We start from the raw sequence: 14,870 nt of genomic DNA, 5'->3' as shown, positions 1-14,870 counted from the left end.
AAAACTGTTGTGCAGAGGAGCTAATTCTGGGATGATGGAAAGGTGCTGTATGCCCTCAGGCATCCTTTGCACTCAGTGCAGAGCTCAAGGGAGACCTGTGCACGGCACCCTAACTTTGGGCACCACGCTTTGACCCTGAGGTGTAAGGCTGCTTTGGCTGTGGGACAGGGGAGCAGAGAAGAGAGACAGGCACGTCCTTCCAGGGGTGCCCCACAGCAGACAGGTCAGGGTCCTGTGTTGGGACACTTGGCCAGGCAGAAATTCCAGCTTGGGAATCAGGCATTCTCCTGGTCAAGTAGAAGACATGGAGGTGTGATCAAGCTGGTTCCTCTCAGTGCACACAGAGGTCCTCATGAGCTAATTTAAACCTGGGTTTGCACCCTTGCCAACAGACTACTGAATCTCCTCTATGACTGGCCCTGGAAAGAAAAGGGGAAGGGAAAAGTGACCAACCAGCCCCTTTGCAGAGGTCAGTGAACAGTTCCAGTTGCCTTTTACTGTCCTCCATAGCTGTGGGAACCCTAGAAGCCAAACCCTCCAGGGGTAGCCTGAGATGAGAGTGTAGCCCCTCTGAGAAGGTAGGGGAGCACCAAAGGAAAATACAGACAATTCCTGCTTTGGAAGAGGCTCTCTCCTTCCTTTGGGATGGTCCTAGTGCCTCTTGCTATCACCACATGCTTCCTAATTTCACAGGGAGCCCTGGATCAGTTCTCAGGAGGAAAAAGTAAAGGCTTGGCAAAGGCTGAGACACAACTAGTTTTTCCTGCCTTCCTTCCCTGTGTCCTCACTGCTGGCACATTGCAAAGCACAGCCCCTGCCTCCTTGTGCCAGAAGCCCAGTACAGAGGGGCTACAGCAGCTGCAGGAAAAGCAGGGTCTTCTGCTGCTCCCAGGACAAGCTGAGCACTTCTGACTGATCCATGGGCATGGTCTCCACTACCCTAACCTGGCCTTATCCTGAGGTAGAAATGCCAAGGGAAGTGTTTTCACACAAGGACTGGGACTCATGCTTTAACAACCCACCTTGCTTCTACTATTTTTGGAGACTATCGAAAGGAGTGAAGCATGTGCATCTGACTCCAGCTGGAATTCAGCAATTTTCACTTCTTCAGGAAATTTATCTTTGCAACTACAGGACAATTTTGGATCCACTACATCCAATGACCCATATTCTGCTCATGTCAAGACCAGGAGGACTTGAGGACAGACATGAATTCCCTTCTAAGTAGCATCTCCTCTTTCTCCTCAGCTGCCTTCCTTCAACAAAGGATCTACCACCTCGGTCTTATGGGTATCCACCAAACTTTTCTGCTCCATGTTTTCATCTGTGATTTATTCACATCCTTCCTGTTAGACCCAGAGAGAATGTTTTGCTCTTTCCAGCCCCTCGGTTTTGTTAGTGCACAGATGTGTTTGCTGCGCAGAGGCCTGCACGTGACGGGATTTATCCGGGAGCATTTCACCCGGCCAGATCAGAATCTACCTCCTCTCCACTGCACACATATCACTGCCTCAAAATGCAGCACTTCATGTAATTTTGATTCTGACAGTAAAGGCTGCACTGAAATCTCATCTGGGCTTGTTAGTGATATATTGACTTAAAATACCCTGCTTTAGAGAAGGCTAGGAAAGCAAAGCAAGAAAAACTCAGATCTCCCACTGAAAGCCAGTCCTTTCAAGGGAGAATGAGCAGTTTGTGGAATAGAAGCATTTTCAGTCGAAGGGAAACAGATACTGTGTATTTCAACAAAGCCAAAATATTTCTGGGTTATGTAGCCTTAATAGTTCATGTTTTAGTAAGTGTAGCTAGTGCCACAGTCTGAAGCCACATTGGTATAAACCCCTCACTCACCTCATGCTGTCTATTACCAGGTCCTTGCTGCAGCCTCCAAACAGTTTAAGCTATGCTGACTGTAAAACAACTTAGAAAATTTCCCCAGTGCAGGCAGGCTTGAAGAAGAAACCAGTTTGTTGCAATTCATGTAAGTGAAAAATACATGACATTAAGTTGCTTCCCAGAGGCATTGCTAAATGAATAATGGATAAACAATGTCAGTGACCTCCCTGTCACTGAGGCACAAAACCGAGGCACGAAAAAAAGAGCAGCAGTGGCTGAAGGTTTCATTCAGCCTGGTGGGAAACTTCCCAATAGACAGAGTCGCAGACAGAAAGAGGTATCTGCCACTGCTTTATATGGAGATTACTTTCCCCATGACCACTCACTTTGCTATAAATTTCTTCTGCTCTGTGGATTTACCACTAAAAATATGTAATAGGGAAGGAATATAAACTCTCTCTTTGTGGTATCACTGGCTGGCATATTGCAGCTCAGCAGTCATGGACAGCATCCAGCATTAACACTCAAAGGGATCTGCCATATTTATGACTTCTCCAGCCTCACAAAAGCAAGAAAGGCTGGCAGAGAGTGATTGAAGCACAGCTGAATTAAATGTATAGAATAAAGAGGGCAAAAATAAAATATTTTTAGAGTCTGAATTCCAAGAGAAAGGAGATCTATGCAATGCAACTTGTCTGGGCAAGGATGTGTGTGGCGGATTGCTCTTTCCACAAACCCCACACCATAGTTGGATTCTGCTCAGCTGCTGCCAACGACTTTTAAGAGGAGAATGTCAGCAGTCTTGGAGGCAATTCAGTTTGTCCATCGTGGATGGAAACAGATGCTTATGCCTAATAAGCTTATGCTTAGTAGCCGTATGGAAAGGCTAATAAACTCACCATCATTTGGCATCAGACTACAAAAAGAGAGTAAAGGGTTTTGAAACTGCACACACCTATTCTGTAGCCCACAAAACTTCCCCTCCATGGCTTAAACTGGCTGAAAAATACCTCAGTATGTGTTTCAAATGCATTTTCCAGCTTCTCCAGGAAAAAAAAAAATTAATGTGCAGGTTGCCTGGGAAGAGGTGGCTACAGGAGCAGAGTCTTATTCTTCTGCCACCTTCTGTTTTCTCTAAAACCATCTGCAGATGCAGATGCTCCTCTGTGGGGCAAGGCTGCCATCACCCATCCCGGGCTTTGCTGAGGGCATAGTATGTGCTGCTTCTTGTGAATTACACCAGTGCACTCGCAATGTGGAGAGGGTCCTTGAATTTATAGTATCTGTTCAGGCTTCTGGATAAGCAGAGAAGGTGAAGATCATCATATCTACCAGCTGGGAAAAGAGCATTGGGAAGGTTTCCCAAGCTGTGTTCTGCCACACAATGAATGATTTTTTTTAATTTCAGAAACATAACTAGCAAAATTTGGTTTGAGGAAGAGAGAGAAGTTCAGTCAGACATTGTTTTGCAAGATCAACAATTTCATATATATCCAAATGGAACTGCTTCCATTAAGAAGATCCCCAAATATACTGATTTCCACAGTAGGCAAGGAAATCCTAATAGTGAATGCAATGACATCAAAGACAGCCTATTACTTGTGTTTATAATTAATGTGATCTTGGTGAAGCAGTGATGAGTGGATATTTACTGCCTCTTATTCCAAACAACAGTGGTACCTAGGTTTTTGATCCCACATCCATAACACATTGGAAGGGAGGGAAAATTGCAAAATAGTGGCTAGTATAAAATGCCTCCATCCAAACAAGGCTGTGAACATACGGTCTGATGTTCAGAGGTGAAAAAGCACCAACAGTTTCCATTTCATCACTTTTAAAATCAGATCACTTGCTCAGATACTGCTGTGATTGATAATTCTAGTGTTTGCTTCACAAATGTTCAGGCTCTCACCTCTGTGAAGAATATCCAGGACTAGGAAAGAAGGTTCGGCCTACACTGCATCTGAATGAAGTGGAGCTCACACTGTGGCACTGATTATTTCAGGTCTGTGGAATTGAAGAGAGCTCTCTCTCGCCACACGCGGTATCAGCTTTCACTCAAAACCCTCCCAAATGGTAAAAACTTTTGACTTGATTGCAGCCGCTAGAACAGGATTAAATGGATAACCGGGGTATGAACTGAGATCCCTTTGACTCTGAAGAGACCCTCGAGCAATGATTCAAAACTACATGAACTTTCAACTTCAGTTCACTCAGGGCCATGGGGTCTTCAGTTGTAAGCTGTGTTTTTCCAAGCTTTTTTTTCTTTCTTTCCTTCTTTTTCTTTTGCTACAAGGTTCATTATTTTGCAGAGGATGGGTCTTTCTGCCCTGCAGGGATCTATCTATCACTGCTGACTCTCTGCATCTTCTCCACATGGAAGAAGTAATTGGATTGTATTTTCTGCACACGACCAAGACAGCAGGGAAACCCAGAGCTGTAAGCCAGAGAACCAAGCTGCATAGAGGGCAAGGAAGTACCTGATGCTCAAGAAATCTGAATGCCTGGGTCTAACTACAAAATCTTTCCTTTCTTTGCATGAAGGAGCTGAGCCATGCTGAACTATATTCACCAGACTGCTCAGGAAAGTGAACTCTTCAAGGACCAGTGAAAAACGTAAACACCCAAATAATCCTTCAAAAATGCAGCCCAGGGTCATTAAATCCTGTGACTATACAAAACAATAAGTATGCTGTGGGATGCTAACCATACAGGAGATTTCTTAAAGTTACAGTGCAATTACTGCAAAATCCAGTGGCTTTTTTACACTGCCAGGGCCTCCATGTGCTACCACATGGCTGATGTATATGGTTATTCAGGAGCAACAGCAACACCTCAGCGAAGACAAAAAGGCAAAAAAAAGCGCCCTTATTTAATTATTTTTCCAGCTAGCATTTTATTTGTTATTATAATGCTCCAAAATGCTATTTTGTACTCTTAAACACTGTGCTGTTTTTTTTCTAACACCACCAAAATCCTGACATTATTATATTTGTGGAAAGCGATGGGATTGCCAAGGCTTTATGCTGTTAGTCTTTAAGAGTTTAGTAGATGTATTACTTTCCTTCAAATGAATGCCTGCTTGTCATTGTCAGTCGTCTGCTGTTTGTCCCTCCCCCCACCTCCTTAGATCCAAGCCTAAAAAAAGAATCTCTTTGGAGCTTGATGTGTTGCTTGTAGCAATGTTAGAGAAACTGTACTATTCTGGGAACACTCAGGCTCCTCCAAACAGCTCTTCCAGCAGTAACACCATGGTTTTCATCTCTGCCTTAGTCTCCTATTAAGCCCCACCAGCCAAATTCCAGGTGCCACAGGGAAGGAACTGCACTACACCAGAATGTCACCCCCAAACTTGACTCATCATCATCATCATCATCATCATCAGGTTTCCCATGCAGGCTGATTTGTGCATTTCTCTTCAAGAAATATTTTATCAACCTTGACTGGAATAAAAGCACTGACACGGAGAGAAGACAGTCTGCTATTATTTTCCACTTATAAAGAACACAAATCTGCATGATGAGCCAAATGCTCCTATTGCAAAGATTATTTGTCACATGAAATAGATAAAACAGCAGAAAGAACCCATTCCTGGAATTTATGAGGAAAAAATTTTTCTTTAGAGCAGAAAAACACCACCATTGTCCCACTCAGCATATTAACACTCACAGTAGTGATGGCAGTTGAAAAAATGTGGGGGAGGATATGATTAAATAAGTATTTCTTAAATAGTTTTGGAGTGTGCAAGCTGATATTTTGGAACAATAACAGAGAACGTACAATGTTCTGAGCTGTCAGAGTTTCTGAGGGGGCAGATTCAAAGGTCTTGCGTCACTGAATGCCTCGCAATCTCCAGATTAATGGAAGGGGAGCAATGGGACAGGGTGTTGTACTTGCAAGCTGGATGAGTTATGATTTGTTTTCTTTTTTTGTTTTTTGAAGAACATAAATAATTTAAATGCTGCTGTCATGCAAAACTAAAATTACACAGTACCATACACAGATTTCTTACGAATAATATGAGCTGGTGCATGTATACATGCAGGTATTTGTGTTGTAATTTAAAACATAATATCACCTCAAGCTAAATAAGTTTAGAAAACTTCTCTGAGAGAAATTCTTTACCTCAGGAAGAGGATCTATGTTCATGAAAATCAATGTGGCAGACAGAAATAGCATTTAAACCTTTACTAGCAAGATATGACACATCAAAGGAGTTAAATTGATCTTCCAGCCTTCTGTCCCAAATATTGCTGCAGCAAGATGAGCCTCCTTTTCTTTGTGCTGACAGCTACACAATGTTCCTGTTCCTCTCAGCGTAGATTGCATGCTGTCTTTGCCACCACCCTCTCTCCATCGCCAGACATCTGAGCCACAGTTGAAGATTTGGGTAAAAGGAGCAGTTTTGCATGGACAGTGAAGCTGTGAAACCAGTGAAACCCAAGAAATGTGGACCCTAAGCTTGTGAGCAGCCACAGACACTGGGATTTCGGTAAGCAGCATGACTGAGGCTAAACTTGGTATCATAACAAAGCGTGGGTCTAAAGAAAAGCTGCCTTAAACTCCCTGGAGATTTGCTGCTTCTACATGAGGACTTGTCAGAGAGTAGCTCTCCTACAGGAACAGCCATACCAAATATAGCATGCTGGAGTAAATGCAAGAGGCAAAACTGAAAGAACACCAAAACTGTTTTGCTTTCTTTTTTTTTTTTTTTCCCATGGATGCTGTATCTTAAGGCACTTGTGTACACTTTGCCCCTCTAGCTCTGTAATTCCCTCAGTTACTGATACAACACAGCCATTTTCAGAAGCTCCAGGTTTTTCTAAAGGCCACGTTTTGGGTTGAGAGACTCTGTCGTGTGCCAGCCCCAGAGAAGCAGGTGAGAAGGTTGCTCTCTCAGATGACTGTCAGCCACCAGGAGACCTGACTGTGTCACCTGTTCTGCTGGTCTGCTGCTGGTCAGTTGCTTAGTTAGCTTTGATTTAGCTGTGTATTCACACAGGCACCGAGGTGCAGCTGGGACAGGAAGCAGCCAGACACAATAACGCAGACATTTGCCCACTCCACCACAATGGTGTCTTTTTATAGAATGGTAGAATGGCTTGGGTTGGGAGGGACCTTAAACATTATCTGATTCCAACACTCAGGGACATCATCTGGTTCCGTGGGTGGGACACCTTCCACTACACCATTTTCTGGCAGTTTCCCTGCTGCCCCTTCCCTCCTGCCCTGTTCAGGGTGGCGTGTGTTCCTCGTGCAGCTGCTGTGACCTGCAGGGAATTTGCAAGCATGTCAAGCTGCAGGACCTGTAAAGACAGCAAACTAGTGACCTTACCTGGAGCCTCAGAACTGAAGGCAAAGCTCTCCTGGTTCACAGAATCCTGGATTTTCACCTCTGGGTTTCAAAGCACAGCAGGCAGTAGCACTTACGGGAAGTTTCATTCTTTGGGCCTTTTTATTCCACACAGTCTTCCTCTTCTGCATCTCCTTTTTCAATTTTTTTTTTTCTTTTTTTTTTTTTTTTTTTTTCCAGTTTGGAGTTGCTCAAACTTCAACACACAAAGCAGAGCATAGTGAACCCCTTGTATGTCAGTACAAAACCCTTGGTGGAAATGGTTTTGATTGAAGCCCGGCCAGGTCTCACCTGCCCCAGTCCAACACTCTTTCAGCTCCCCTGAGGTTTCCCTTGCTGGAAAACTCTGCAAGCAGCCAAGTCTGCTGCAGCTCCATGGCAAGCCAGAAAAAAACATAGCCACCCTCCTGAATTCCCCTCTGGGCTGTGAGAGGGATAAGATGTCCCAGCACTTTTGTGTTCATGCAGAGTACATTTCCACACTGCAAAGTGTGGGTCTTGCTTGCTATGGGGAGGGACAGCAACTGAGCGATACCTTCCCTAATGATTCGTGCTATAACACACCCCTGTGGGTGCCAGAGGGAGGTGAGCCTAAATAAAAACAAGGCTTTGGACTGCTACAAAATAGGACATGTCCTAGGAGAGTGTGCATGCCTCTGAATGACAGCTGAGCCATCTGTGGCCACCAGCGCAGCGGAGATCACCTGACACTTCAAACATTGTCAGCAATCTCATCTATAAGCCCACACCTTTTCATTTTAAAATTAAAGTAATTTTCTGAGTAATAGGAGTACACTCATGCTTGGAAACAGTAGAACACATAGAATCTTTTCTATTTCAGTGCTAGAAAAAAGAAGGGGACAAAGCACCAGGAATAATTGTTTCTTAGCTGAACTCTTGTACACTGAGTTTTGGTCCAGAGTGGGAGTTTTTGTGTGAGCCAGTGGTAAATTTCTGAACAAAGAACCTTATGCTACAGAGACAAATCTTGTAAGAAGCTTTTAACTCTAGATGTGCTGGAGGTCATTTTGAAAACTTCTGGTATCTTTTCTTCTCACAGCAGTGCTTGCAAATGGATTGAAATCTTCCTCGGGGATTTCTGTAACAAACTGGGTAAAAACTTAAGTGCTTTGTAATCTCTATGGGAAGAGATAGTATCAGGTAGAGTAGATAATTTGAATTACTTAGAGCAATGATGCTTTTGAAAGCCTTGCTTCACTCTTGTGAAAACTAGTTGGTAGCAAAATTACATTCCAAAAGCTTCTCAGCATACTCCCCTAATGAACTTCTGATTTACGTGCAGTTTGTAGATATGAGTTCTTTCTCCTAATGTCATTTTCTTCCTTTTATTCAAGGCAGATTTCTGTTTTCGGGGGAAATATCATGTAGTGTGCATAGCCGCTGTGGAGGAATTATTGCAAATACCTCATTTGTAATCCTTTTGTTCTTCCACTCTGAAACCCCACGTCTCACTTCTCCATGGAGGAGAGGATATTGTGTTTGACTTATTGCAAAGCCTAAAGCATTATTAGGATTAACTGCAGCTAATCACTAAAAATATGCCTTCTCACTTTGGAAGTGTTGTGACTCTTCAACCTGGGAAAAGTGTTTCCTACTTCAAAATCTATTTTACTTCTAATTTTCGTTTCCCTCCCAAAGGCTGGGCCTGGGCCTCACCAGCATGCCTAATGATGTCATCAGGACGAAGGACGTGGGGAGAATGAGCTGTCCCACACCCAGAAGTGAAACCATGCCAGTACAAAGATCAAAACCAAAAGTGACTGCACCTCAGACAAAGAAGGAGAGGGGAAGTTGTTGAGGTCTCCACACAGATGTCTGATTACAGTTCCACCAAGGTGTATTTGGAACTGTGTCACAGCTCTGCTTCTTCTCCCCAGTGCCTGTGGAGGCAGCTTCCAGCATGACACATCCCATCTTTGACTCATCAGGTGAGGCTGGGATATCAGTATGAAAATTGGGCAAATATTGATTTCTTTTGCTATACACTAACTTTGTTGTACCTATGATACAATATATTTATGTAATGTTTTCAGCTTACACATGAGTATGGGCTGGAATTGGTAGTTTTTTGAAGGATAATGCTGAAGAAAGGGATGTCAGATACTGTGCTGGGGTTTAGAAAACTGACTGCTAATCTAGTGTTTTCCAATACACCACCCTGATTTGCAGCACAGAATAAAAGTTGTCTCAAAAAGTAAGTGAAATAAACTTGTGCTTCAAGGCATAAACAAGCTTCTTGAAAGGTTGGGATAGAAACAATATCCCCTTCTGACACATTACTTTATAACTTCAGAATGTGAAACTGCTTGCATCATTCTCTGAAGGGTCTAGTCCTGGCACTTTTAGATACTAGGTAAATAATTTTCAAAATTTATAGATTCTCCAACTTCTTTAAATGGAAATGTAGGTTTTTAAGGATATTTTACACAAGTAAATTGCTATGTAGAGACTGAGAACTTCATTTCCTCAATCACATTTCATGATTGCATTAGAGGGAGTTCACAGATGCCCAGGGACTGATGAACCTCAGGAGGAAAATCACAAGACAGCTCAGACCAGGAATTGGATTCTGTCTGACAGTTTTCTAACACCTGATGTGTCTAAATCAATGCTTGATTTTTTTTTTTATTTTTTTGTTAATTGCAGAAGACATGCTTCAATTCAGCTAGAAAACAAGAACTTAAGGAAAGCTTGAAAATCTGTGGCAAGCCTATAAGGACTGATGTATGACATGACTGTAAAGTTTAATTCTAGACTGAAAATCAATGATTAGACAAAGATTCATATTTCTGGGAAAACAAAGACATAAATCTACAGCCATTTTGATGAACGATGTGCAGATTTCTCCTGGGGAACACGCAAAGAAGGCCCACACCTACGGAAAGGCTGTCCCAAGATTATGTCACCTACATGTATCATGAAGGAATTTTCTTCTTGGCTGCTCAGAGGAGGATTTTTAACATTTGCCTCCCATTTACTCCACAACATTTCATTGCTGAGTAACTTGTACTACTTCACACCATTTTAATTTGATGGCATGTACGAGTAATGCAGAGACCTTTCTTTCCTCAGGGAAATTAAGAAAATAATTCATTCTTTCACCCAGTAACTCAACTGAATTCAATTTGGGTTCATTCTTTCAGGAAAGGTGTTTACCTAGTTTTGTCAAATTAAAATATGGGAGGAAAAATGTCAATAATACTGACCATTTTGTCATCACAATTGTTAGTTCTTTCATGCCATGCTTCCTCCAAGAGAATTTTATTTTGCAGAGGGAAAAACTAACTTAAAGTCTTAGAAGGCTTAAGTCGCATCTGTAATTTCTGCATATTACTAAATACTACCATACACTATGTACATGGAACAAAACTTCAGCAAACCAGTTTTCACACTGATTTGGGGTAAGATTTTAATTCTAATTTTTTTTCTTACATTTACTTCAATGTATATTTGCCAGATGAATTGTATGCACAGAAAAAGGTGTAATAAAAGGGCAGGAGTATCAGCTGCATTATGTGGCCCAAAGAGACAGAGCAAAAACATTATTTGGAAATTTGTGTGTCACAGGGCCCTGCGGGCAGCTGCTGATCTTATTCCTGTCCCTTCCATGGGGTTGTTAACACAAGGACACATGAGGGAATGGCTGAGGACTGGGGAGGCCGTGACCAAAGTGAATATTGATTCTCTTTTTCCTTGGTGTGGCTGCTTGTGTAGAGCACATCGATCAGTAGTGCAGCCTGAGAGAAGGCTGAATGAATTAATGGAAGAGAGAACCCTCTCAGAGCTACTGAGTACACAGAAAATCAGCCTGGCTTGGGGTGTGCCTGGGCTGCAAGTACTTTGCAGGGGAGAGGAGAGGCTGCTTACGATTCTCCGGTCTCACGCTCCTCGTTCCAACATCAGCTTTTGGGCGTTAGCATTAGCTGGTTTATTTCATTATGCTTTTATTTACTGTTGGCAGGAGAGGAGGACTGGAAGCTGCCCAGAGTGCTGGCTGCAGCCACTGAGAGACCTCTCTTTCCCCAGGGCTGGCTGCAGCACAGAATTGATGGGTGCTGAGTAAGTGTGTTTCATATCCAGGGCAAATTTTCCAGAGTGCCTAAATGGCTTGAAACTGCAGGTTCTGTTGGCCATGATCAAGTAACTTGCTTGGGAAACTGCTTCCAGTTAGCTTTGTCTCTTTTTGTCTCTCTCCCTGCATTTGTGCATTTTCAATTATGCAGAAATATATCATTTAGCTCCACCTCCCTTTATGTAAGCAGGCAAGGAACAGCGAGCTTCAAAACTGCAGAATACCTTGAAATCTTTTAACTTCAACCATTCCGTCTCTGATGGAAAAACATGTATTACCTTTTTAATTCTCAGTCACTCTAACTGGTACTGGTAACTTTGTACCCACAAGCACAGAGCATTAGATGGATAGACTGCAGCAAAACGAGTTACATGTTGTATTTTAGAAACAAGTACCTTTAAAAAATTTACCTGTCTGCCAAGACTTGGAAAAACGAGAAAGCAAGTTCAGCTCAGTACACAGAGCAGTTCCTCACTGCCTGACACTCCTCATGGCTGCTGGGAATGCCTGGCATGTCAGGTAACACATGCTGAGCATGAGCCAAAAAGCCCTTGGTTGCTTGTAAAAATGAAACATGCTCCTTGTTGGAAAACAGCTCCTTTCAGAGGCATTGCAGCTGTGGATGATGCTGCAGCCACACTTCTCAGCCATCAGGCAGAGTGCCTACCAGGGACCAGCTTTCAGCAGTGTCAGTAGGTAAATGTGTAACAGGGATAGGTCCAGTTGTCTTGTGCCAGAGCATCCTACCTTTCTTTATCCCTTCATTGCACAGACAACACACACTAACAGCAAACATTTACATGAAACAAGCAATGATTAATTATAATTTTCTAATTTTTCACAGTCCGCTAAGTCAGTCATCCCGCACTGTTTTGACCTCCAGTTCTCTCCTGACTCATCTGCAGCTTTGCTGTTTCATGTAGGGACATTTTCAGTTTTGGCTTTGCCCTGCCAGTAGCATCTGGTGCTGTTCTCTCCCGGTGTGACTGCAACTGGCTGCCCCTTCCTGAGGAAAAGAGACAATTTTTTGAGGCTGTGGTGATCTGGAGTGGCAGGTGCTATACAGTCTCAGACAGGAGGTCTTGACTAGCAGAGCCTCCTGTCTGTTCAAGAGCTTACAAGCTGAATGCCTTTATAACCTCCTCCTGGGCTTGAGGGTGGCATCAGGTGCTGGGGCTCTTTCACACTACAGGGTTTGTGACATCTGGCCGATGCCATGGGTTATAACAATAAATGACACCACATACAACAAACATCTCCAGGGGTTTCTCCAACTTCAGTCTCTAATCTCTCAGGCTTCCTGTGCCCCGTATCTGTCTACAATGCTTTAGAAATGACAACCCTAGTGATTTTGACATTGAGGATTCATGTGAAGCTGGTGCAGAGGCTGGTAAGAGGCTGCCCTGACCCTCTGGGCCCGGGACCGTCACATTCTCTCTGCGTTTTAACTGAAAGCAGAGAGGGTTCGGGAGGGTCAAACAGACATCCCTATGATCCCGCTTTCTCTGTGTCATGGGACTTTGTGCACAACTGGCAATTACAGATGCAGCCCTGAAACTCACACCAAGCTTCTGACCCGTTGTCACACACTATTTTATGCAGCATGTCATGTCCAACATGACTGTAATATCTTCTGTCTTACTCACATCCAGCTCTGTCTCCTGCTTTTTTTTATCTTCTCTCCCGGGAATTTCTTTTAGGCAGACTTTTCTTCCATTATTCATACTCAAATCACTTTTCACCACTGTTTTGTTCCACATCAAAGCCTGTAACCTCACCCCCCTTGCACTCAGGCCTCCCAAAAGCCTAGAAAGCTGCTCTGAGGAAGCTGGTCTCTGTGGAGCTAGGGCAGTGAGCTGGGGAGGCTGTACACATTTCTGTTATTGAAAGCAAACAGACCTATCCACACTGTTTGATTTTTTTTTTTTTCCCTGCCAGGGATTTGGCTGGGCTATCTCCCTGCCAGTTCACTGTTTTCCCTGTCTGACAGTGTTTGCTGTGGGCAGTCATGCTTGGCCAGAGGATATGCTCCATGGCTCTGCTCAGGCACGCCTGTCCCCCACATGTTCAGTGTATGCTGTGTAAAGAACATCAGATCTTTGCTGGAGCTACTGGGTGGCTGCTTAAGAGAAATGCTGGGAGTCAGCACAGGCACATGCCGCAGTGCCCACTGTGAAGGTTTTGCAAACAGCCCTACTGTGTGGTACTTTGTGCAGCATGCCTGGCTTGCTGTATTCCAGAGATGTTGCTGGGCACCACCCTCTCCTCACCTGAGAGCTTTGGAGGCCCAGTGACATGTGTTATGCTTGTCTGAGTGCTCAGCAGTGACCTCTTTATGATGCTGGCTGATCTCTCCAGGGCTGGATCTGCTTCTTGCAATAATTTCACTTGCACACTGGAATCCCACAAGCAGCTCTTGTTTTTAATTAGGGACTCCATAATGTCTCCAAAGATACGTGTAGTGTCAAAATCTTACATCTGAAACATAAGGCTCAATTGCCTCATATTTTTATTTTCAGGTTTGAGCATAATTACTGAGTCCCTCTACAATCTTATTCTGTCCAGGTCAAGTCTTCAAATAACTTTCTTGATGGTTCGATTGTTCCAAGTATTATTTTGAAAATAATTAGTGACTCTCAAGTCACTTCTTGTCCTTTTTGCTCAGTGAGACAGTGAGAAGTTTTACTTCCACATTTTCTCACTCTCTTTCATGGCCAACTCCATGTATCAATTCCCATCTCACATGAACACTTCAAACCAGCTTTTTGAGCTCTCAGTGACCCAAATCACCTCTGGCAGTCTGCCTGCTTCATTCCCAGGCTGGCTTTCTGTGTGTACTGCACTGGCTGATGACATAAACTCTGTGCCACCTCTCAGAAAGGGACAGTTTATCTCCAGCTGCACTTCATCCCTTTGGAGTAGCACTGCTACTACTGTTTAATACTGTTAATAAGAGAGAAGTTCTTTTAGAGCCTGTAGCAAACATTCCTCAGGTAGCTGCAGCAAATGAGGAAATATTTAAAGGTGAGCTATGTCCTAGTATCATCTGTTGGAAAGGATTTTATGTTACATATATTTCATATTATTGCTCTGAAAGACTAAACGCAGGAGCATATTACCAATTGAAGTGCTTGTGGAAATTAAATCCATGTTTAAATGAATTTCAAACTTTTAATGCAAAATTGAGCACTTAAAAATTTTGCATCAAATCTTACTTAATTAAAATTAATAAGGTTTCAGAGAGTTTTAGTTGGGATAGATGAGGAAAGAATTTGGCCTTAAATGTGTAATTAAAATACAATTACATTGGAAGGAAGTAATTACTGAGGTTGTACCTCAAAAGCATACCTAATGGGCTATCAGGAGAAAAGGTTTATGTGTTTGGTTCACCAGCTATATAAGATATAAAAGGATGTAGTCACTGAAAGAAAGAGATGTTAGCAAGATCATTTAGGTAGATAGTAGCAGCTCTTTTATGGTCAAATCACTCTGGCTACATTTAGGAAGCGGACTGCTTCATTTTAGTTTGGGGTTTGCAAGCACCTCCACAAGTTTTCCTTCTGACACGTTGAATTGTTTCCCAGCCCT

At 43.1% G+C, this 14,870-nt stretch overlaps 1 long non-coding RNA gene across 1 annotated transcript; it reads left to right on the top strand.

Moving 5' to 3' along the window:
- Window positions 1-2,610: 2,610 nt before the first annotated feature.
- LOC134551424 (uncharacterized) lies at window positions 2,611-11,589 on the top strand. Its single transcript, XR_010080569.1, has 3 exons — window positions 2,611-6,328; window positions 8,849-9,138; window positions 9,857-11,589. It is a non-coding gene; the product is annotated as an uncharacterized LOC134551424 (long non-coding RNA).
- The last annotated feature ends 3,281 nt before the right edge of the window (window positions 11,590-14,870 follow it).

The sequence above is a fragment of the Prinia subflava genome, chromosome 1, assembly GCF_021018805.1.
Source record: "Prinia subflava isolate CZ2003 ecotype Zambia chromosome 1, Cam_Psub_1.2, whole genome shotgun sequence".
NCBI classification, from domain to species: Eukaryota; Metazoa; Chordata; class Aves; order Passeriformes; family Cisticolidae; genus Prinia; species Prinia subflava.
Note: the sequence above shows the minus strand (reverse complement) of the source record. Positions and strands in the feature narration are given on the sequence as shown.